Source organism: Pinus tabuliformis, chromosome 9 (genome assembly GCF_031772625.1).
Source record: "Pinus tabuliformis cultivar Carrire ecotype Pingquan chromosome 9, CPIR1, whole genome shotgun sequence".
NCBI lineage: Eukaryota > Viridiplantae > Streptophyta > Pinopsida > Pinales > Pinaceae > Pinus > Pinus tabuliformis.
The window spans coordinates 1312041184-1312063198 of NC_142307.1; positions in this window are offsets into that span (position 1 = coordinate 1312041184).

A 22015-nucleotide genomic window follows, 5' to 3' on the forward strand; every position below is an offset into this window, starting at 1 on the left:
TACAAGGGTTGTTGCTGCCCTGGTTGGTTTTGCTGTTGTAAGGGTTGACCTTGTGGTTGCAAAATTTTTCCCTGGGGCTGCAGAGGTTGGCCCTGCGAGGACATGGGTTGAGAGGTGTGCAGAGCATATTGCATCTACTGCTGCACGGTTTGCTACAAGTGTTGCAAGGGTTGACCTTGCGGTTGTTGTAGTTGACCTTGCTGCGGGATCATTTTCCCTTGTTGTTGAGCGAAGAGCCCTTTTTGCAACAAAGGTTGCCCTTGCGGTAACAAAGGCTACCCTTGTTGTTGCAGAGGCTGTCCTTGCTATTGCAAGGGTACTTGAATAGTGCCCGCGAAATTACCAAACTGAATCTGGCCATAGCTAGGTTGGATGTACTGCGCAGGTTGGACGGTGTAAGGTTGATTAACCATTCCTTGAGAACCATATGGAACGTAAGGATTTGGTATTGGACCTGAGCCCCATAGGGCCACTGATATTGAGCATTGCTCGATCCAGACAGACCAACGAGATTCTGAACTTGTTGGCACTGGACATTGCTTGACCCAGTAGGATCAATAGGGTTATAAATAATACCAAAAGAAGGTTGGTTTATACCAAGCATGTGAGCTTGTGAACCGCTCACATTAGTGGTGCCTAACACCATAGAAACATTCAGGTTCTACCCCCCAGGTAGTGGCACAACCTAGCCACTGACTAGCGGGATGGAGGAACTGACAGAGACAATCTTTGAAACTACCGGTTGTGCCTGATGGGTAACTGGGATTGATAATACAAGTGTATTCAGAATGGTGGGTTGCACTGGGACTGAAGTAACAACTTTTTGGGAAGTCGTGTTTGTAACGAATGGACTTGACGTAGGCTTCGTGCTTGACACCCATACATGATTATGGTAAAGTGATGAGGCACTAGGTGTACCTGAAACCAACTGCGACAAAGACACACAGTTGGGTGGAAAACTAGTAGGAATAGCTTCTAAAAAAGGGAAGCCCTTAGGAGGAAACTGCAATTGCAATTCTCCCCCCTCAACATTGTGTGGAGTAGAAACTTTGGACTCATCCAGAGATGTGATTGGAGCATCGCCTTCGGGTTCCATGTCTGAAAACAAACGACGATGAATGGCCAAACGAGTACAAGGGGATAGTTCCAAAGGAACACCCGACTGGTCATACAGACTGTAAGGATGCTATGGTGATATCACAACAGGGTCAAACAGAGGGTTCGGAAGGTAGATAACCAGTCCAATCTGATCGTTAGTGGTCGGCGAGTTCTCTAGAGTTTGAACAGGATTGTCCGGAGATTCCAGGCCAAGATCAGCAGATGACCCAGTATCGAAAGTAGGTGGAGGATGAGATGACAAGGGTTGAATTCTCAGAACAATTGCGAGTTCAACATCTTGGTCCTCAAGTGACTCTGGTAACTCAGGAACGACTCCTCAGACAATCTTTTAGATAGAGGAGAGGAAGAGGAATTGGGTGAACCAGATGGTTCAGCCACGATGACCTTGTCTTAGTCGACAAAACAATTAACTTCAAGGATTTAAAATGTTATTTTAAGGGAAACTCACGATTTGGTCTCAGAAAAGACTAATAGGGTGTTTTTGGATCGTGGGAAATCAATTATTAAGACGCATAAAAGACTGGTGCTCTTTCATTTTTTAAGAGTCGAGAAAGAAACAAAGATGACTCTATCACTTTCGATTGGAAACGAGCTCAAAAGGACAAGTGCTCGAATGATATTTTAAGTTTAATGAGTCAAAAAGATCAAATGACTGCTTTGGATGATCTAGGTAAATAGGATTACCAGGCAACCGTGAACTGCAGAATACCTCCCGGTGAACCAAGAAGTACGAGCAGGCAATCTCCCCGAATGTTGTGTTCAATGTATCAAGTTTGCAAGGCAGTCGACTCGGATTCCTAAGGATAAAAGGATTGCAAACTAGTAGGGTATCCCGATATATACTCAACGGTACGGGGAGCACAAATCTGTACTAGCGCTATCCAATGCCGAAGCTAATGATAGTTACTAGGTTTAAAGATGTCGGGACACGTCTCTAGCCTAGACCTTTGATGAAGGCTCGAATATCAGGACTCCAACAAGGGGGGTAACTACCCGGTCTAGACCTTAAGACAACTCCTTTTCTGTTTGGAATAGTGGCTCTGACTGGGGATGATGGGACTAGTTTCCCAGTCTATTTATGATGTGTGTGCTACCGGGATGATATTTTTCTTTTTGGGATTTTATGGGGTGAATACTAGTCCTAAATCTAATCTATTTTCTAGCTTATCATATGCAATCTATTATAATCAAAGAAAGCATCTAACTTTAAACTATCCTTGGAGTAATGTTTAATTATGCGATCTAAAATAATTTCTAAAAGCGATTGATAATAAAGATCATTCAATCACAATAAGAGGAGAATCCATTTAAAAATGATTATTTCATATAAGAAGTTAACTGAAACAACATGAGAAATATATTGCATAAGAGTCATTCACATATTCAGCATAAAGAGTAAGTCATCACCATACAAAAGTGCAATAATGATAACTAAACATTTAAACTTTCATATATAAATAATTGAAAATGATTTATTGCTTGACACATAAGTAAAAAGCATTAGGAGATAAAAATACCATTTGTAATACGTCCTACTCATGAGCTGCAACAATATTGATCTATCTTCAAATCACTTAACATCCACTAAGAGTATAAAAGTGCAATTTCAGTAGCAAATATTAAACTCATATAGAAAATAAATCTCGTTCCATTAATTTTATCAAAACCTCCTCAGTGGGGGCAAGATGCATGTTCTGAAGAATGTTTTTGATAAAACTCTGGACCCCTCTCTAAATGCATGAGAGGGGTTTAAATACTACTCTATGAAATCTAAAAATAAATATTACAAAAATAGATGAGGAGGTTTAAACGACCTGCCTCATTTTAAGCAAAAATAAACTAAAAGAAAAATAAATTATATCTATGATAAATCATGCATTTGATCCTTTAGATCGCAAATATCCAGCATCGGTTTTAAGAGTGTCGGTTGGTCGACTTCAACTTTTAACTGTCGTGAAAATACGGCGTTGGTGAGAGCTAGAATTATCTTCTCGGCAGAAGTTATGAGGCACTTCAGGGTCATCCATTGGCTATGTGGTTTTATCGGATACTGCCAGTATGTTTCCTAGTTTAATTTGTTTACCTGTTTAATCGCCTCTACCCTTTCCTCTACTGTTTTTTTCCACACTGTTTGAAGCTGTTGTGCCTTTGGAAGGAAGCCCGGAGTGGTCTCTTCTACTAGATTGGCCTTATGCAGATTTTCATTTATGCATTCAATGACACTATTTGCTACTACCGCTGCATCTTCCATTGCCTGTTCCGCTTCCTTTAGCCAAGAATCCCATTTCGTGAATAAAATTTCCTTGTGCATTTCATCAATTCTGGGCATGTCTGTTCTTTTCCCTTCTTCAGATTTCTGCCAGTTCAAGAAGTCCGAGACCTTCTTAAAACTTGAGTCATATTCAAGTCATAGTTCTACGACTTGATTTGTAATATTATCGCTCATTTCGCAATGGGAATTCCATTGCGAAATCTTCTGGCATAGTATTTCTTTCTGTTGCAAGAGTTGGGAATTAAGCGCAAGTGCTTCTGTGATAAATTCCCCAATTTTGGGATCATCTTTATGCAGTTCTATTATACCCTATAACTGCTCTTCTTTACTAGCCAAACTGCTTTGATGTGCCAATTGCATTTGCTGGAAGTCTTGTTGAATTTTTTCCAACTGTGTTTTCGCTTGTTGATTGATGCTGACTTGCTATAACTGTTGTTTCAAAAATAGAATCTTATCTTCTTTTTCTTTAAGTAATAATTGAACCTATGTTGCCTTGTCAATAGTTGCTAAAGCGTAAGCACCTGCTACCTATGAGAGCCTAGTGAGATTTGTCATCGGGTCTGTAGAGGGGTCTTTCCAAAGAACATCTAGAGGTTCATCCTCTGGAGCGAGCCCGAAATCCAATTTTTGTTTCTTTCTTTTCCTTCTGACGACAGCTTTATGTTGAGATCTATAAAACACATCAAGAGGAGGAATTTCCTCTATTCTTAGTACAATATCAGATGAGGGATCAATAAGAATGTGCTCTGCTTCCTGAGTGTCGAAAGCCCTTTCTATTACTATCTCTGTGGTCATCTCTTTTGGATTTGTCAGTGGCTCTGTGTTATGTTCTTTTGTGTTAATCATTTTATTAAAATTTTCCCATTCCCCTTCTAGATCAATAACGAGTGGCTTTGTTTGCTTTGTAAGAGGAGTGGAAACTTCAGCTTGCTTTGGGGACAAAGCCTGCTGATCCAACTTTGCTGTAGATTGAGTTGTGTCTTTTATTGACTCCTCGCTTCTACTGTGTTCACTCTTGGATTGATCACCAAACTTTTCAGTTGATTCCTTTTCAGAACTTGTTTTGGACTTCTCTTTTGAATCCTCACTTATGCTAATGCTGGGAATAGGTTCTCTTATTGGTTTGATGAGTAATTGGTCCAATGGGACCTTAGATAACCTCTGTTTTCTGTAATTCTCAAAATTTTGGAGATTTTCTTGGTCAAAAAGAATTCGTGCTATATGTTGAACCTCTTTGAAGGTGTTTTTCTGCAAGAAAACATCATCAAAGAGATCTTTCTCATGGGAAAATACTTTTGTTTTAACCATTGTAGTAAAATTAATTACAACTCCAAAGGGATCATATTGCCTCCCCGGGAACTTTGGTAGTTGTAAACATAGTACATTGTCAACTTCTTTGAAAGCATGACCTAATTCATGCAATGAAAATGCTCTGCATATTATAGGAAATTGGGGCCAAATGGCCTTCTTGGAATATTTCAGTACCTTGCTCATTCCTCCCATGTCGCAAGTTTGATAGGATATCTCCCTAGCCATCATTTTGTCTGGGTGCAGCAATGCTGCCAAACACTCTAATATAAGTGAACAGTTCTTCCCCAAACCATCTTGCCATGGAGAGGATATCCAACTCAGCTTCTTGGGAAAACCTTGGGGCATCTCTATTGTAGATCTTTTTATGGATTGAGAGTATAACTCCGTGACAAATTTTAAAGAAATGTGGCACAAAACTTGATTCCCACATGACTTTGTGATAAATCCGAATGGGAAGTGGATTTTGTATCGTCCACTTCCATCCCATAATAGGAAATTCAGAAACAAAATAAATGGCATCCATAACATAGGCGCTCAAAAAGAATGGAGGGTAAACCCTCGAATCAATGCTTCTCTTTCTTCTGTATTTTAAAATTGCAGTGGCTAAATTGTTTGACAAGATTTGGGCCCAATTCATTATTGTGGCAGTGATAGCCACATCCACTGGAGGTAACCATTCTGATGAAAACTTGTTGATGTATGTTTTCCCAAACAATCTACATAACATTGCAGCAGCAAAACAGTAAGGAGAACAAAGAGAGCTAGTGGCGTACATACCGTTTTTATCCTTTTTTAGTCTTTCCTCATTGTTTGACCAGTGCTTTGTGCATTCTGCCAAGTCTTCATTCTCCTTGGCGAACTTCTCGACAAATTGCTTGTTGTAGCTGGCCTGGGGTTCTGGTAAGTGGTACATATGCCTCAAATTGTTTGGAGTAAATGACCCCATGACTTCCTAGCTGGCCGTCTTGAACTCTTTGTCGGATATGTCTACGTCATCTATAATCCATTTCACCATGTTGGTGTAGGGGAGTATCTTTGGCCTTGCCACAATGCGGTGTAGAAACGAGCATGCAAGGTCAGTTAGGTATGCTTCATAAGAGTCACGTCCATCTGCTATAACTATAACTTCTATAATTCTCGGTTGTTCGTCCTCTAACAACCGATACATAGCTTCCCACGTAGATATCCCTGCGTCCCGACTACAAGTAGTATCTGTGTATAATGGGGTCATTTCTGACTTCTCAGCCGTGGGAGCCTTGCCTTTCTTCCCCATTTCCTCGTGTATTACGCTTTGCATGTTCTTCTTGAAATTTGCAAGCAGAGAGCAAGATATGATAAAAATGATATCAAATGTAGGAATAATCAATAGAAAGACACAAATAAAGTGATGGGAGGTCATTAATTCTGAATCACATCAAAAGATATCAACTTGCATCAAATGGTCCTTTACACTGATCCTAATCATTTTTAATAAATGACCACTAATGGACCGTTATGCTAAACTTTAATGGTCATAACTTTGCATCGAACGTCGGAAAGTACTCTCCTAGAACCCTGAGCCCTTCGAATTGCGATAAAAGTGATTTTGTGATTTACTTCACAATATCGCATATCTTTATATCGCCAAAACTATTTTTGTTAAAACCATTGTTACATGAGCTGTTGCAATATGTGATTTGCGAGATGCTATCGCATTTCACAATATTTGCTTACGTTTCATAAAGTATAGCTGCAGTATTGGAATTTTCGATGCAATGAGGTTATAAGCTTCATAATCTCGCATTCTCTTGGATCACATTTTCAAGGGATAACTTTTATAAGGGGTGTCCATTGTAACCTTTTGCGATGCGAGAATAATCTTTTCTAAAGTGGGTTTTTCAAGGTTTTCCTTAATGTTCGTGACTTTCCATTATAAATTTTTTCTTAGGCCTTATGGTCATGTAGCGCTTTTTATAAAAAAACTCATAGTTTGTGAAGTTTTATGCACTTGGAGTATGAAAAGGTAAATTTCCATGTTTTAGCAAGTTCCAATTTGACATCTTGTTTATTCTAAAAACAAAAAGGCAACATTAAATGCTAAGATTTGATTTTTTTGGAAGGGTCCCCATTTATTAATGTTATTATTAACACTAATAAAAAGAGGGGTTTTTGATAGGCACAACAATTGGCGATTCACTTGGAAGAACCAATTATCTATGATGATTTTTTTGAATTTTCTAAAACTTCCAAAAATAGAAATGGTTTTGAAAATGAAACTTCATTGTACGAAATATAAGGTAAATAGTGCTACTTATTAATAACAACATCTTGTTCTAACTATCTTTATTCTGATTATATTCTTCCCAAAGTTAGTCATTTTACTCACAACAGTCATTACTTGGTTGTAAAGATAAAAAAAAGAACATCTCTTTGGATCAATTTTGGTGTACTCAGTCATCGGTAGAGCCTCTGCTACCAGCAAGCGTTCATAGCCTCGACAAGGTTACCTGTTACCCAACAATGATCCCATGTCATACTTGAGAAGCATGCAATTTTCAAAGATAAACCCTCATATACACTTATTGCTTTTTCTTTTCTTATTTCTCTTTTAATTCTTAAAGAACAATGTCTTGGTTTGGTGGCCAAAATTGATAGTGCCATTCACTTGATTTATAACTTAACTGAACAAGCTGGCTCGTGATGAGACCCCTTGTCTTTTGATTGAAACAATCTCAAGCCATTACCCTGTTTTGATATGCAGTATGGCAATGTCAGTTAGTTATAATCTTTATGATCATGATAAGTTGGCTCTTGATGAGACCTCTTATTCTTTAAGTTTTAAAGTGTATAATTGAATTACTCCTTGAATCTTGCAAATTCCTTGAGTGGGGGGGAAGTCATTGGTTCCTTAAGAATTCTCCTAGATGACAATTGTAGAGTTTAAAAATAGCTTTTCCGTAGAGAATCTTTGTTTTGTTATTGATACCTTTTGTGACTGATGTAAGGAAAACTTCTTCCTAAGGTTGATTCTAACCAAAACTTTTAGATAATTGAAACAAAAGAACAAGAAAAATTTTCAGAATAATAGCACTTGACCCTATGTTTCAAAAATGGAGATTAATTTTCATAACCATTCCCACTTATACAAGCGAAAAACAAAATTGACATGAGACACTATTCTTTTCATGGAAACCAAAAGTGAACATTCTCAACCTGTTTTATTATCAAAAGAAAACTTAACTAAAAACTATAATCTATAGAAAATAGAAGAGATCATCTTTTATGGGAAATATTTCTTTAGGATCTGTCCATTAATAGGTAAAGACTCTCTTTTCCATGCTAAATCTTGTAACATGAAAGTTGATGGACCGATGAGTTTGACAATCTAGAATGGTCCAAGCCACATCCGTTGGAATTTAGTATGCTTGCCTTTCTCTTCATGGGATTTATCCCATTTTAATACTAAGTCTCCAAGTTGAAAATCTTTTTTAGACACTGAGTGTGAATCAAAAGAAGCTTTCACTAATTGTTGATGATGCGCGTGGGTAGTTCTAGCCTTTTCTCATTCCTCTTCAAGTTTAAGGATCTGCAATTGTCTTAACTACAAGGATGGGGAAGGGGTTTCTTCATTGAATTGAACTAAGGCTAAAGAAGGAATAACTAGATTTGTTGGTAAGACCACTTCTTTCCCATAAACTAAATTAAAAGGAGAAGTACCAATGGAGGTTTTATGAGTTATTCGATCTACCCAAAGAGCATACATTAAAGATTTATGCTAGTTTCTATGATTTTGATCAATAGTCCGTTTGATGATTCTAATAAAGTTCTTGTTTGTTGATTCAGCCAACCCATTCCCTTGCGGATAATAATTAGCAAAATATTTGAGCTTAAAACCTCTTTTAAGAGAAAAATCTGTCATAACATTACCTGAGAAATATGATGCATTATCAAACATTAAAGCAAAAGGTAAGCCAAACCTGGTGATTATGAATTGATCTATAAATTTGATTATACTCTCAGAGTTGGTTGTCTTGAGTGGAACTGATTCTACCCATTTGGTAAAGTATTCGGTAGCTGTAAGGATGTATTTATGGTATTTAGAAGAATGAGGAACGATTTCACCTATAATATCTAATCCCCATTGTTCAAATGGTTGATCGATGTTAACAGGCTGTAATGGAAACGATGGCTTCTTCTGTCTTCCAGCAGTAGTTTGGCAAATCTGACATCTCCTTACATAGCTATGTGCATCTTTAAATAGACTTGGCCAGTAGTGGCCAGTGCGCACGATTTTATGTGTTGTTGCATCTCCTGCATAGTGTCCGCCTGCTGGTCCGTCGTGGAGTTCCTACAATACTTTTTCTGCTTCAAACTTCTCGAGGCATCTAAGGAGAACAAAATCATAATTCATTCTAAATAGTATATCATCAACGATTTGATATTGTTTGGCTTTTAACCTTAGAGCCCTTTTCTTTGTGTAATTCAAATGTGGAAGAGCATATCCATTTTTCAAATAGAACATGATATCAACATACCTTGATTCAGAGTCGTTTAGGCTTACCTCATATGCTTGTACTTCACTATCTGGAAAATGTGTTTCTGCTATGTGCGATGCTCCTACCAACATCCTGCAAAAACCTTGACCTTTCATAATATTTGCTGGTTTAATCTCAGCATCATATTCTTGTAGGGTTGTGACCCAATTTACGCTCTTTTCGCTCACATCCTTTTGTACCAAAAGATTTCTTATCACTGGAAATGGCACTCTTATTTTGGTGTGAGTTTTGAGAAGGATGGGTCTGAAATGTTTGATTGCTTTGAAAACAGCACAAGCCTGCTTCTCAACATCAGAGTAATTTAATTCAGCTCCTTGCAAATTTGAACTGAAAAAAGAAATTGGGGCTTCAACTTTATCTTGATTTGCTTGCGTAAGTATGGCAGCATATGATTTCTTGGAGGCGAATGTATATAGAGTGAAAGGATCGGAAAAATTTGGAGTTGCTAGAGATGGGGCATTTATAATTGCTTTTTTTATCAAGCCAAATGCTTCATGTTCTGCATGACCCCATTAAAAGAGAGAATTTTTCTTTATCATGGCTTGGAGAGGTGACACGATTCTTGAGAAGTCAAGGACAAATCTCTTAACAAAATTGATCTAACCAAGGAACGACTGCATTGCTTTTTTGTTATGGGGTAAAGATATCTCAAAAATTTTCTTAATCCTATCTGGGTCAATATGGATTCCAAATTTGGACACTATTAACCCAAGAATTTTTCCTTCACTTAACGCAAAAAAAAATATTTTTTGGGATTAGGCGAGATTCCATATTTTTGACAACGTTGAAAGATCTATTTTAAGTCTCTGAGATGATTACTACGTTTTCTAGAGTATACTTTTATGTCATCTAAGTAAATCACCACTGAATTGTTCACTAATCCTTTAAACACAATGTCCATGGCCCTTTGAAACGTGGCACCATCATTGATCAGCCCAAATGGCATCTTTTGATACGCATAAGTGCTCCATTTCGTTCTAAATGTAGTTTTCAATTGATCATCGAGGTGGACCAAGATATTATTATACCCTGAAAATCCATCTAAAAAGGACATTAATTCAGACCCTGTGACTAATTGTAATATCTGTTCCATAGGGGGCAGTGGAAAATTATCCTTTTGGCAAGCTTTATTGAGATTTCGAAAGTCAATACAAATCCGAATATCACCGTTTTTCTTTCTGACTAGGACCAGATTGGAAACCCATCTAGAATGCCTAACGGGAAAAATAATCTTGGCTCTTAATAACTTGTTCAACTCAGATTTAATCTGGCTTTCCAGATTAGGATGTATTTTCCTCATTTTCTGCTGAACATGCTTTTCATCAGAGATCATTGAAATTATATGTTGTATAATCGAAGTGTCATAGGTTTTAAGATCATCGTAATTCCAGGCAAAGACACTCTTGTATTGTTTCAGCAATCAAATAAAAGCTAATTTTTCCTCAGATGTTAGGCCAAGACCTAAGTTGATGTTTTGTGACTTCGTGTTTGTCCCAAGATTGATTAATTCGTATCTCAGAATCGAACTCTAGAGTTTTGAATTGGTAGATTGTTTAAATCTGTCTTTTAAGTCATATAGGTCCTCTAATTTGACTACAGATTCTGGTATAGCATTTTTGTTATTTTCCTGTTCCAGTTGCTTATCATGTTGATCTTCATCAATTATCTGATTATTGCAAAAGCCTTCTAAAGTAAGAAAAATCACAATATCGGGGTCATCATTGAAAACTCTCCAATTGGTAATATTATCAGGAATAGAGGGTCTAAAGATTAATTCAATCGAGAATATGTCTGGGCTATAGTCCTCTGATGGAATAAGCTTGGAAGCTACATTAGCAAGGAGATCAACACTCGCATTTTGGAGTCTGGGAATGGATGAAATATTAAATGCTATAAAGTGTGAGGTCAGGTCTTGTACTAAAGATTGATAGTGTTTCAAGTGTCCTGACAGACAATGTATAGTATTTCTTACCTGTTTAATAACAATCTCAGAGTCTCCAAATACTTGCAAGTATTTGATATTAAGCTCGATTGCCTTATATAACCCTTGAACTAATGCTTCATATTCAGCATTGTTGTTTGTGCAATTGAACTCGAGTCTACATGTTAACATGGTTTTTTCTCCTTTTGGACTAACTAATATACAACTTGCTCCTGCTCCATCATTAGATTTAGAACCATCAAAAAATAATTTCCAAAATAAAGTTTTATTTACAGGTTTATCTACAAAATTTATGCATCTAGATGTGTCCGTCTAAGAGAAATTTTCTATTTGAGATAAAATGGAGTTTTCTAAAAAAGGTGAATTATGAGCGTTAAAATTCCCTAAGAAAGAATCAACAGGAATAATTTCCAATAATGTTGTTGCTATGTGCTACAGGCTCGTTTTCTCCTTCTAACTCAGTCACTATATACTTTTGATGTCTTTCTCATTCAACCTTGATCTGATTAGGTTTTCCATTGTAAGGGAGCCACATATGAGACCAGTCAGTCGCAAAGTAACCGTGAAGCTTTTCTGACCAATCCCTGCTAAGGATTAGTCCATAAAATTCAGGGATGTCTACGACAAGTATATCGATAACTTGACATACCTTTGGATTTGATGAAAGCCTTATGGTTACTTGATTAAGTTCACCGATGACCTCGACTTGAGACTGATCCAGTTGTACTATTCATACTACAGATTTCTGAGGTTGGACATTTAACTTTGCGCAAACTGTTTTAGGTAAAATGTTAGATGAGGCACCAGAATCTACCAGACAGTTATGCAAATTTTTATTGAAAACTTCAAAGTTAAGGAGAAATGGTGGAGTATGGGATTTTGACCTTCCCCCAATCAAAGCAATGTCATTTGGATCGACTTTATTTGAAATTCCAGTCGAAGGTCTCCCCATTTCATTGTTAGCTTGTGAAATTATAGCGGCAAGCAGAAGCATAATAGGTACTGCGTTTAGTTCTTTCAAGAGTAATTTTTGTTGATGCTTTAACTTGCTGAGCTCATGAAAAGTAATATTAGCCCTATTTTTCTTCATATCTTCAACAATATTATATTCCATTTCATCTGAAATGATAGGCGTTTTGGATGAAGGTGTGGAATCAGATTGGACTGGGTTTGTCTTGGTAGACTTTGGTGAGGATTTCTTCCCTACAATTTTATCCTTGGAAGTCGGACTTGGGTTTTTCTGTTTAGCACTGGATTGTGGAGGATCAAGTTGATTTCTACTTCTGGTAGCAACAGTCAATGCATCCTGATCTTCCTCATATGAAAGAATGAAGTCCCACATTCCTTGTAGCTCTACGACTTCATCATCATCAGTTTTCTCCTCATTTGAAACTTCTTCCTCTTCTCCTTCTGATTCTGCGTTTATTATAGTGTTTGGAGGTTTAGGGTCAGTTGAAGGATTTCTTCTAAATGGTTTAAAATGTTTCTTGGAAGAGGTTTCTGCTACTTGTTTCTTTATATCAACCATTTCATTTGACATGGTCTTTAAGACTTTCTGTAACCATTCCAGGTTGAATGGGTCCTTCGGTTGTTTTTTCTTTGAATCATCTCTAAAAGACACTTTTTTAGACTTTCCTTCTTCTACAACGTTTTTCTTCTCGACGGCCAGGATATGTTTTTCTATAGTTATTGCCTCTTTCATGTTTTCTTCTAATGTTGGTTTAGCAGCTCTATCTACAAAGATAGTTGAATTAGACAATAAAGCAGAAATATACCACTCATTTGGGACTTCATTGCTAGGCTTAGACACTGTTGGTATTTTGTTTAACAATTTCTTGAAGCAAGAGTTGAAATTCTTAATTGGTTCCTTTGGTTCGGCTTTTAAATTGGAGAGGTCATTTATTAAAGTTGTTGTTGACCTATCGTCCCCAAATTTTGTTAAAAAATGATCCTAAAATGTATCCTAGTTATTAATGGAGCCGACTGGTAAAGAAAAATACCAGGATCCTGCTACTCCTTGTAACGTATAAGGGAATAATCTTACAACTGCATCCTCTTCTATTACTCCATTCAAATTAATGGATAGCATGGAATTATTTATGTGTTCCTCAGCTAGTTTTCCATTATCAGGATTTAATTTGGGCAACCATTTCTCAGGATGAGCTAGTAATTGTGATAAAGGTGCAGGCATTCTTACAGCTCCTGGATTGGTCCATGGCCTTGGTGGCGGATTTCCTGCCATCGTCGGGGTATGAATAGGAGGAGGTGTGGCTGTGGATGGAGGTGGTTGGGTAGAGGAGGATGTTACTCCTGTACCTATGTAAACCACGATCTGGAGTTGGGGGATGGTGTTAGAGCCTAGATTTTCCTCAGGCTGAAAAGGCAAGGTTCCAGGTCCACATCAAACCACGCTCAGCCTCATAGCTAGCCCTACGAGGACATGAGAGGGCTCTCTTCGGGTCAATCTCAACGAAAGATAATCAATGGGGCTAGCTTGAGATGACTGATTTAGCAACTGATCTTAGGCTAGGTATGAAGTGCAAAGTTTTGATTTGAGTTATTGGGGGTTTTGTTGGAAAAAGGGACAGGCAAATTTTGGGTCCGGGGATGAGGCCAGATTTTTGCAGAGTTCTGATTGGGGCAAGGAAGGCAATCGATTTGATGCTTTGAATTGAATGAATGGGTGGATCAGACCGGTGAGGGGCCAAAGAGGGTAAGAGGGTCTCAAGAGTCCTCCTCAAACAGATGGAAACATGAAGAATTAAACAAAATATCCAGGCAGAGCATAGCAATCCATGAATTCTACCTTAATCACTCATTTGTTTAATTGAAGAAGACAAGAGAAGGGAAAATGATACACAATAACATCAATGAACTTACAAATACATAGAGAAACACACCATCAAAACATAGAGCCACATGGATCCCAACAAGTGCTGCAAAACCCTGGTCTTTCCTTTGCCAAAATTGTAGAAATGAAATGTACAATGAAGTGCTAAGTAATCCTAAGTGTCCAACCCTGAAAATGATTTAGAAATTACATAATATAGACAAGCCAAACCTATTCCCTTGCCTCTAGGGGTCGAGCTCATCATTCTAAGATCTGTTTGAACTAATTCTAAACAAGGAACTGAAATCTAGGTATTCAAACAACTTACCCCTATATGCTAGGAAACTGATTCATTCATTCAATTTTCACCTTTTAGTGAATGAATCCTCTAGAACAAGTAAAAATGTGCCAATATTACATCATCGTTATCAAATTACATCATGAAAGGTCAACATCAACTTCAAGAAGCAAAACTAGTCAAAACTGGGCGAATTTCTAAGCTGAACAGTGAAAAATGGGAAAAAATCCTCTATGCACCGCACCTGATTCTCTATGCGTCACGCCACTTTGGAGCTGATTTTGAGGCACTTACTGAAGTCCAAATTGAGCCCAAGTGTGCTTGTTGGAAATCACTACCTGTCTAATTTCCAACCCAAGTGGAATTTCTAAATTTGGATGTCATTTACCCCTCCAAAACTTCAATCTCCCAAGACTGCTTCCTGTGTGTCAAAATAGGGGCAGTGAGGTCATTTTTTGAGTGTTTTTGACCTCCTGAAAACTCAAAACTTGCCCAAATTTCTTGGCCATGCACTAGCAACCATGATTTTTCATGAAAAATCTAGAAATGTAAACTTTTTGCAATTTGGAGCTCCCTAGCAAAAGCACGCACCACATGGCGCAGCGCATAGGGAGAAAAACCCTTTTTTTGTGCCAAAATTTGTCAAAATGCAAAAAATGCCCCAAATTTCTTGAAATTTTGGCTGGAGCTTCTCCATCAAGTTTCATGCTGGGCTAAAGAGGCTTCGGCCAATATCTGAAGACGATCAAGCTCCCTTTGCCTCTTTTGCTTCCTTATTGCCTTCTTTAATTTTGCCTTTAGATTCCTGCCGTGCCTTGCAGACCTTGTTCCGTGCCATGTAGTGGAAAGCCATGCGTCTCAGAAATGCTTTGTCTCTATCGGCCTTGTCCATCAGTCCCTCTAAGTGGATGTTGACTCTCTCGAGCCAAGACTCTCGGTCGGCATTGATCTCCTGCTCAAGTGAAGTAAACTCCACCCTCCTCCTTTGGACAGCTTGGCGATTCTCGAACATGTTTGCCACCTCTATGAGGCCTCCTGGGTGCATGTACCTCTGTGGGAGAGTCACTTTGGGTCTCCATTTCATAATCAGATGAATGATCGGATGCCATAACTACTAATAGAAAAATTGGCTTGAAGAAACAGGTGCTGATGTGTCAAACTGTGGTATATTGTTTTTATGATGTGCTTGATCTCTGTCACCAAGGGGAAAACAATGAAACAAGGGACTATTAGGAGAGGGGAAAACTAGTGGGAAATTTGGGAATGTTGGGATAGACTTAGTTAGGGAAGTATGGGATTTTATGGGAATTTTGTATAGGGTTAGGAGTTTTGTATAGGGTTAGGGTTTCGGGACATTAGGAAATTTGGGAAAGGGAACTTGGGATAAGGGATGAATGATTTTAAAGGGTAGTGGAACTTAGGGAATAATGAAAACAAGGGACAAATGGAATCAATGAGAAAAGAAATGATGGAAAAATAAAAGGCTTGGTGGCCAAATTTTTTTGAAACCCTAGGCAGCAGCTTATATTTCAGGAATTCAAAATGATAGGGTTTGATCGTTTGTTTGGAAGCTCAACACATCAACCATCATAGCATAACTACCAAACTTTAATGCACAAGAGAAATGGAGCTCCACCTACTTGAAACAAAGGAAATTGGCACGATTTTGGCGTTTGGAGGCCGTTATGGCATTTTTCGGGCCAGACAGCTGAGTGTGCCGCGCAGCTTGCCCAATGTGTCGCGCCATCCCAGTGCACCGCGCCCATGTTAATTTACACTGGCTGATCGCGCCCAATGTGCCGTGCCTCCCCAGTGCGTCGCGCCGGCTTTGAACGCAGCTTTGGCTTGAAACTTTGCAAGTTTGCCCTCTCAACACTAAACTTCAACTCTCTTTGACCTCTTAGATGCAAATGAATGTTTTAAAACCATGAGAACATCTTATAGTGATGGATTTGATTTTTGCTTCTCACAAACCCACTTTGTAATGTTTTGACTTGGCACTTTTTCCACAATTAATAAAACTCTGTCTTTTTGTTTCCCTTTTGATTTTTTGGCTTGAGTGATGAATCTTTTGTCAATTTTTGCAGGGACAGTGGCATGTCTTGACAAAGGAAGACCAGGGCTGCACTTGGAGAATTCAACAGCTGAATTTTTTTTAAAGATTACATGACAATTTATTACAAAGCGAAATGACGAATTTTCTTCAAAACAGAGTTTTGAAGAAAAGTCATAGTCGAGCATATGATGATGAAAATATTGGAAATGAAAACCTATTAAGGACCTCCCTCATGAGTCTGCTGGCATTATTAGACATTGTTGAAGACCAAATTGACTAACCCTAGACCTAATGACTGAAATGACCTTTGTTGATCAATAGACTAAAACAGGACTGTAAGTGATTTTAAAACTTGATTTTGACGGACAGACCTGAGCCAGCATGGATAAGGCATGAGGGGTAATGTATGACAAGACCCTTCCATCAGATTATGGCATGCCCCTAGTGGAATGCAGATGATCGAGCTGAATGAGACACCTAAAAATGAAATGCAATAAGAGAAATGATCTCTGACGGAGGGATGACCAGACCGACTCTAACATATGGATGCGTGTTCTTGTGATGATATGGATGGGATGGTAGATGAAAATGATGATAGAACCTCACTCTGAGATTCTATTGGTGTTTTCCTAGCTTTCTTACGACTCGGTAAAGGAAACTCAACTGGCGATATTCCTAGCTTTTCACTTTGTGCTCTAGTCAGTCATTGAGATGGGGTTAGATGAGAAGTGACACTACCTTGGGAAAACTTATATTCTTCTTGAGATAATGAAATCCCCTGTAACTTATGGATTAAAGTTTTCAATTCAGGGGATCTGAGGAAGAATAATATGGCTTGTTTGGGATTTCAGTTGTGTGCTCTATATTTTTCTTTTCAACTTCTGGTTCAGAGATGGAAAATTTGGAATGCGAACAAGAAGTTGAGGGTGATGGTGAGGGAGTTTTACTCTTAGAATGGCGTGAAGATGTAGATTTACTTGCCATTCACAGTACAGGCCCTCCTTCTAGCACCAAATATGTTGAAGGATCGAAAATTGGGACTCCAACAAGAGGGATAACCACCCAGTCTGGACCTTAAGACAGTTCCTTTTCTGTTTGGAATAGTGGCTCCGACTGGGGATGATGGGGCCAATTTCCCAATCTATTTATGATGTGTGTGCTACCGGGATGATATTTTTCTTTTTGGGGTTTTATGGGGTGAATACTAGTCCTAAATCTAATCTATTTTCTAAGTTATCATATGCAATCTATCATAATCAAAGAAAACATCTAACTTTAAACTATCCCGGGAGTAATGTTTAATTATGTGATCTAAAAATAATTTCTAAAATCGATTGATAATAAAGATCATTCAATCACAATAAGAAGAGAATCCATTTAAAAATGATTGTTTCATATAAGAAGTTAACTGAAACAACATGAGAAATATTTCGCATAAGAGTCATTCACACATTCAGCATAAAGAGTAAGTCATCACCATACAAAAGTGCAATAATGATAACTAAACATTTAAACTTTAATATGTAAATAACTGAAAATTATTTATTGCTTGACACATAAGTAAAAAGCATTAGGAGATAAAAATACCATTTGCAATACATCCTACTCATGAGCTGCAACAATATTGATCTATTTTCAAATCACTTAACATCCACTAAGAGTACAAAAGTGCAATTTCAGGAGCAGATTTTAAACTCATATAGAGAATAAATCTTGTTCCATTAATTTTATCAAAACCTCCTCAGTGGGGGGCAAGATGCACGTTCTAAAGAATGTTTTTGATAAAACTCTGGACCCCTCTCTAAATGCATGAGAGGGGTTTAAATACTATTCTATGAAATCTAAAAATAAATATTACAAAAATAGATGAGGAGGTTTAAACGACTTGCCTCATTTTAAGCAAAAATAAACTAAAACAAAAATAAATTATATCTATGATAAATCCTGCATCTAATCCTTTAGATTGCAAATATCCAACATCGGTTTTAAGAGTGTCAGTTGGCCGACTTCAGCTTTTAACTGTCCTACAAATACAGCGTTGGTGAGAGCTGGCACTATCTTCTCGGCAGAAGTTATGAGGCACTTCAGGGTCATCCATTGGCTATGTGGTTTTACCAGATATTGCCAGTATGTTTCCCAGTTTAATTTGTTTACCTGTTTAATCACCTCTGCCCTTTCCTCTGTTGTTTGTTTCCACACTATTTGAAGTTGTTGTGCCTTTGGAAGGAAGCTCGGAGTGGTCTCTACTACCAAATTGGCCTTATGCAGATTTTCATTTATGCATTCAATGACATTGTTTGTTGTTGCCGCTGCATCTTCCATTGCCTGTTCCACTTCCTTTAGCCGAGAATCCCATTTCGCGAATAAAATTTCCTTGTGCGTTTCATCAATTCTGGGCATGTATGTTCTTTTCCCTTCTTCGAATTTCTGCCAGTTCAAGAAGTCTGAGACCTTCTTAAAACTTGAGTCATATTCAAGTCATAATTCTATGACTTGATTTGTAATATTATCGCTCATTTCGCAATGGGAATTCCATTGCGAAATCTTCTGGCATAGTAGTTCTTTCTGTTGCAAGAGCTGGGAATTGAGAGCAAGTGCCTCTGTGATAAACTCCCCAATTTTGGGATCATATTTATGCAGTTCTATTATACCCTGTAACTGCTCTTCTTTACTAGCCAAACTGCTTTGATGTGCCAATTACATTTGCTGGAAGTCTTGTTGAAGTTTTTCCAACTGTGTTTCCGCTTGTTGATTGATGCTGACTTGTTGTAACTGTTGTTTCAAAAACAAAATCTTATCTTCTTTTTCTTTAAGTAATAATTGAACCTCTGCTGCCTTATCAATAGTTGCTGAAGCGTAAGCACCTGCTACTTGTGAGAGCCTAGTGAGATTTGTTGTCGGGTTTGTAGAGGGGTCTTTCCAAAGAACATCCAGAGGTTCATCCTCGGGAGCGAGCACAGAATCCAATTTTCATTTCTTTCTTTGCCTTCTGATGATAACTTTATGTTGAGGGCTATAAAACACATCAAGACGAGGAATTTCCTCTATTCTTAGTACAATTTCAGATGAGGGATCAATAAGAATGTGCTCAATTTCCTGAGTGTCGAAAACCCTTTCTATTACCATCTTTGTGGTCATCTCTTTTGGATTTGTTAGTGGCTCTATGCTATGTTCTTCTGTGTTAATCATTTTATTAAAATTTTCCCATTCCCATTCTAGATCAATAATGAGTGGCTTTGTTTACTTTATAAGAGGAGTGGAAACTTCATCTTGCTTTGGGGACAAGGCCTGCTGATCAAATTTTGTTGTAGATTGAGTTGTGTCTTTTATTGACTCCTCGCTTCTACAGTGTTCACTTTTGGATTGACCACTAGACTTTTCAGCTGATTCCTTTTCAGAACTTGTTTTGGACTTCTCTTTTGAATCCTCACTTATGCTAACACTGGGAGTAGGTTCTCTTATTGGTTCGATGAGTAATTGGTCCAATGGGACCTTAGATAACCTTTGTTTTTTGTAATTGTCAAAATTTTGGAGATTTTCTTGGTGAAAAATAATTCATGCTGTATGTTGAACCTCTTTGAAGGTATTTTTCTACAGAAAAACATCATCAAAGAGATCTTATTCATGGGAAAATACTTTTATTTAACCATTGTAGTAAAATTACTTACAACTCCAAAGGGATCATATTGCCTCCCTGGGAACTTTGGTAGTTGTAAAGATAATACATTATAAACTTCTTTGAAAGCATGACCTAAGTCATGCAATGCAAATGCTTCACATATTACATGAGATTGGGGCCAAATGGCCTTCTTGGAATCTTTCAGTACCTTGCTCATTCCTCCCACGCCGCAGGTCTGATAGGCTATCTCCCTAGCCATCAGTTTGTCTGGGACGTAATAAGGTAGCACATGGGGTGCAACAATGCTGCCAAACACTCTGATATAAGTGAATAGTTCTTCCCCAAACCATCTTTCCACGGAGAGGATATCCACCTCAGCTTCTTGGGAAAACCTTGGGGCATCTCTATTGTAGATCTTTCTATGGATTGGGAGTATAACTCCATGACAAATTTTAAAGAAATGTGGCACAAAACTTGATTCCCACGTGACTTTGTGATGAATCTGAATGGGAAGTGGATTTTGTATCGTCCACTTCCATCCCATAATAGGAAATTCGGAAACAAAACAAATGGCGTCCATAACATAGGCGCTTAAAGAGAATGGAGGGTAAACCTCGAATCAATGCTTCTCTTTCTTATGTATTCTAAAATTGTAGCGACTAAATTATCTGACAAGATTTGGGCCCAATTCATTATTGTGGCATTGATAGCTACATCCACTAGAGGTAACCATTCTGATGAAAACTTGTTGATGTCTAGTTTCCCAAACAATCTAAATAACATTTCAGCGCAAAAACAGTAAGGAGAACAAAGAGAGCTAGTGGCGTACATACCGTTTTTATCCTTTTTTAGTCTTTCCTCATTGTTTGACCAATGCTTTGTGCATTCTTCCAAGTCTTCATTCTCCTTGGCGAACTTCTCAACAAATTTCTTGTTGTAGCTGGCCTAGGGTTTTGGTAAGTAGTACATACGCCTCAAATTGTTTGGAGTAAATGACCCCATGACTTCCTGGCTGGCCATCTTGAACTCTCTGTCGAATATTTCTGCGTCATCTATAATCCATTTCACCATGTCGGTGTAGGGGAGTATCTTTGGCCTTGCCGCAATGTTATAGACATTTTTGTGCCTTACAGCATTGAGCATGAAATGTCCATAATCCAAGGGATCCAAAGTCCCTAAATGAGTTGTTCCTACCCCTAAAGGAACAAGGTCAACCAAAGACAGTTTCTCCCAGAAGTTCTCCACCAAAAACCACTCAGAAACAGTGAATTCAGGATCAATTCAGAGGCTCCACTAGCTGTCTGCGCTGAAATGCAGAGATTACACTGGCTAGGTGCACTGCAACGCAGGTAGAAGCACTACCAGGGTGCGCTGAGCGGGAAATGACAAGTGGCAAGTTCATTCAACGAGGTGGAAAGACCATGGAAGCTTCCAGAATCTTCCTCAATGACACTTGCCTCAATGAATTCGACTAATGATGAGTAAGAGTTTCTCAACCTCCAAGTGGAAGCAAGAACTGACAGAGAGAAGCCACAAGTCAAAACATGAGCTGACTCATCCTCTCTGCTCACATCTATATATGGATCTCTCACCTAGAGGTTCAGGAGGCTGGAATTTTGTACTTTGCAGAGAATTGCTGTTGGTTTGAGATTGAGATTAGTACATAGGGTGATTTATGCTTTGTTGGAGGAGAGGAAGGGATTCCTTTGCTGGGAGGTACATGCTGGATCAGAACTCACTTGGTTGTATCTCCTCTTGGACTTTATTATCATATCAATAAACTATTTGAGTTTCTCCTACATGTTGTATACCAATGATGTTTTGTTATGCTTACATGTTTAGCTTAATCTGATCTTGAGCTTTTTATGAATGTATATCTGTATCTTTGTGTAGTTTCTCTCTCTTGTGATCTTGCAGGAATTCGGTGAAGTTGGGCCGGTGAAGGAGCAAGAAGCTGGGAACAACTGAAGAGAGGAGTGATTTGGATCGACAAACTAGCGAAAGATACAGGTTAGTTAGATCCTTCTTCCTCA